This window comes from Cupressus sempervirens, chromosome 8 (assembly GCF_028749045.1).
Source record: "Cupressus sempervirens isolate cs-2001-9-10 chromosome 8, ASM2874904v1, whole genome shotgun sequence".
In the NCBI taxonomy this organism is placed as follows: Eukaryota; Viridiplantae; Streptophyta; class Pinopsida; order Cupressales; family Cupressaceae; genus Cupressus; species Cupressus sempervirens.
This window is the reverse complement of record NC_143125.1, coordinates 528,431,399-528,435,161: the sequence shown is the minus strand read 5'-3', so window position 1 is coordinate 528,435,161 and position 3,763 is coordinate 528,431,399.

The following is a 3,763-nucleotide window of genomic DNA, read 5'->3' as shown; positions in this document are numbered from 1 at the left end:
CACATGACAGGGGACAAAAATAAATTTGTTGAGTTTAAAAGTTACAATGATGGTGTAGTTAGAGTTGGTAGCAATGCTCCTTATCTTATTAAGGGAAAGGGATACATTACACTTTATCGTAAGACTAACACTAATGATGTATACTTTGTTTATGGTTCAAAACATAATTTGCTGAGTGTTGGGAATTTTTTTGATAAGGGTCATCATCCGTAATTCATCGAGAAGACATATAATCAAGGACAAGTATGGGAAACTGATTGGTATCGGTACAAGAACCAAAGGTAATATTTTCAGCTGAATCCTCTTAAGATAAGTTGTTTAGTTGCTAAAGTGAATGACAATTGGTAATGGCATATAACGTTTTGTCATATAAACTTTCATAATATTGTGAAGGTAAGTAACAGTACTATTGTTAGAGATCTACCAAAGATTGTAAAAGCTTCTAACATGATGCGATAGGAATGTGTGATGTCTAAATAGTGTTGAGCTATCATTTTGCACGATGCTTAATGACATAAATCCTTTCAAACTCCTCTTTTGAAAAGCTAATCTGGGATCAACTCCAAGGTTCTGAGTGATCTTGCGACCTACTATAATCTGCTCAGTTGAAGATAAATGTGTTTGTTCACAAGGAGGCCTTTGTTGGTTCAAACCGATTTTGGATAAGATATTGAATCTTCTTGCTATCTCAAAAGAATAACCACACACAAAATAAATATTTTTGTTTTTGATGAATGCAGTTTTAACTATGCAACTATATGAATTTCTAAATTAACCAAGTGTTTGTAAAAGCAAATAAGAAAGATAGGGTAACAAGAAGTTTAAGCATATGACTTGAAAAGTAAATCCCTAATGGACATAAGCCACAGAAACAACACATCTGCAAGTTAAGCCTTTGAAAAGATTAGTAGGTAACCAATAAAAATAGGAGTAGTGCTTCCTTAATTCTACTGATGCAATCATCGATGGGAATTTAGTAATTGTAAAATGTTTCACTTTTCATCAAATCACAAGGCCATAGAAAGTATTCTCATGTGAGACAAAAAGCTATGTAGGAACAATAAGATCTCTTCTCCAACTAAGTACGTCAACGAAATTTGTAAACACCTGGCAAACACCAAAATTAAAAGATTGCTCAATCAAAATAACACAACAAAACTATTGGCTTCATTACATTCCATGAACATACATTCACAAAATATAACACACTCAGGCAATAATAACTACACTCTAAATGAGAGCACCAATAACATATATTATTGCATCAAAATAATGGTTCGGAATACATATTTAATTGCTCAATTTATAGGCAATCTTCTCCTCAATTTGTGTTGAGAGTGAGAGATTCCTTCATGTAAATATACGCTTCTAAACTAATAATTTTTATTTATTTATATACAAACTGACTCTTTAACTAGTGTTAAGTAGAACTCCACCCTTATTTATATCATTTAATGGGTGGATGAGCCTTTACATGTCTTAAAACAAAGAAAGCATGAGAAATTAAGAAAAAGAAATCCATTAGATGATGTAGGAGTCTCTAGAGATGCCAAAAATAGAAGCTCAACCTTCTCTAGATGTTTGTAGGAGTTAAATTGCTGTCATAATGAGTTTTCGATGCATGGAAAGCTCTAAATTTTGAATTGAAAGTTAATTGTCGGTGCACCTCTAACTTCTTCAAAAACTTCCAACACACCTTTGGAGAAGCACACCTTGGGAGAAGTGCACCATGTGCACCTTGGAAGACAAGACCAAAAAATGCAAAATTTTACCAAGTGTCAAAACTGAAATTCTAGCTTCTAGGTTTTGTTCCCCTTCATACTAGAGCTATGTTTGCGTATTTTCTTTTGAATTTCTCAATAATTTCCCTCACTTGAGTTGCATCCGTAAAATCTAAAGCATCGTATTTGTCCTTTACTTTTTGTCGATACGAGTCTCTGCAAAATCTCCTAATTTCCCATCTAGTTCTAGCAATGCCTCTTCGATCTTAAATACTTGTCTAATATCCTCATGTGTGGAAGCTTCTTCAAAAGTCTTGCAAAATTGTTCAACAACTTCTTGCGTAGTCATGAGTTTATCCCTTGAATCATCTTCAAAAATGTCAAGGCAAGCATCACTATAATGTCTCTCTGCCTCCAAAATTTGCTCTTCAGTTTGATCCTTGAGCTTATGAATATCCACATGTAATGTTTCCATTACTTAATTACCATCCAAAAACTTCTCTATCCAATTATCTGTCTTATATAACTCATCTACAATATATACATCCTTCAACATACGATACCTTTGAGCCTTTATTGATTGTAACACTTGGAAGTCTTTACCCCAGGTATGTACTTCATCCATTAACTCAAAATCCTAGGTCAATATAGCAACTAGCTTATTTGCATTATTCTACATGTGGTGTATCTGCACACCTTTTTCTTAAAAACTTTCTTGCCATTGCTGACAAGCCTTCAAAAATGGATCTAATTGTACAATCTCCTTATCCCTCTCATCAAGTGTCGCACCTAAAGTTTCCTTTAGATTTTCAAGATCCACCAGACCAACTACTTCATTCAAATAACCTCTTAGGATTTCATTATGCTTCTGGAGGTTTAATAATTTAGACTCATCCTATTCTAAGTTCCTAAACACTTCTTTGATTCCTGTAGTGACCATTAATTTGGCAGTATCCACAGTGGGTTTTCCAAGCAAGACCTCCTTAATTTGATAATCTTTTGGAGTCAAATCCTCAATATCTGCATGTAGAGGAGGGATAGAAACATGAGTGAACAAGTCTTGATTTTGATCACTCATAACAAAGGCCAATGTTTGTGCATCACTGACGGGTGGCTCAAGTTTCTTGAGAGCTTCAATTAATTCTATCATTCTCTCTTCCTCAGTACAGTACAATTGCCTTTTGTGTCTAACCATCACCTCTTTTCTCAACCATCTTGGAGTATCTTCCATTGGAGATTTTTTCTTAGATGAAGAAGGAGCTTGTACCACTAGGCCTTTTCTCTTATCACTCGTCTCTAGAGTCTTCTCCTTTTGTGAGAGATCCACATCATGCATCTCTATGCCTGTTGTGTCCACAGTCCTCACCTATGTATCTTGGAAAGTCTATTGAGGTTCCTCATATATTTGTCCCTCCTCTGATACTTCATTGGCAATTCTTTGTTGTGGCTCTTCTTCATGTTCAACTTGTACCTGTTCTTCATTACTTGGAGGAAGAGGAGTAATTTAACCTTTATCCAAACAAGATAAATATTGACTTGATGATGTTGGAGCAATTAAAAGTCCTTGTGGGTGAGGTGGAAGTTGACTCCAATCCTCTTGTGGAGGTTGATTTTTTGGGGTATCCCTTATCTTGTCACCTACTAGCTTAGTGCCTAAAGGCATGAAATCAAAATTTGACATCTTAAAGACATCGGCCCCTTGGTCCTCTTGCTCATCAATTCATTGTTGTAACTCATCCTTCGAAGTCGTAACCTAAATAGGTTGTGTAGGAATGGATGGTGGTGTTATAGTGGAGCTTCTTCTCCATTCTACCTCTGTAGCCCTAGCAAGACGAGTCCTTTGACTCAAGGGAAGGTTATCCTTTTCATCTTTGTGATCCTATTATTCGTCCTCCGAAATAACTTCTAGGACTAATAGAAAATAAATAACCTTTCTTATCACCTTTTGTCTCCTTGTCCTTTTAATTGGAGTTTTCATCTTTCTTTTCTCGAGAGCTGATGGAGAGGCTTCTTCCTCTTGTGCAAGTGAAGACACTTCCCAT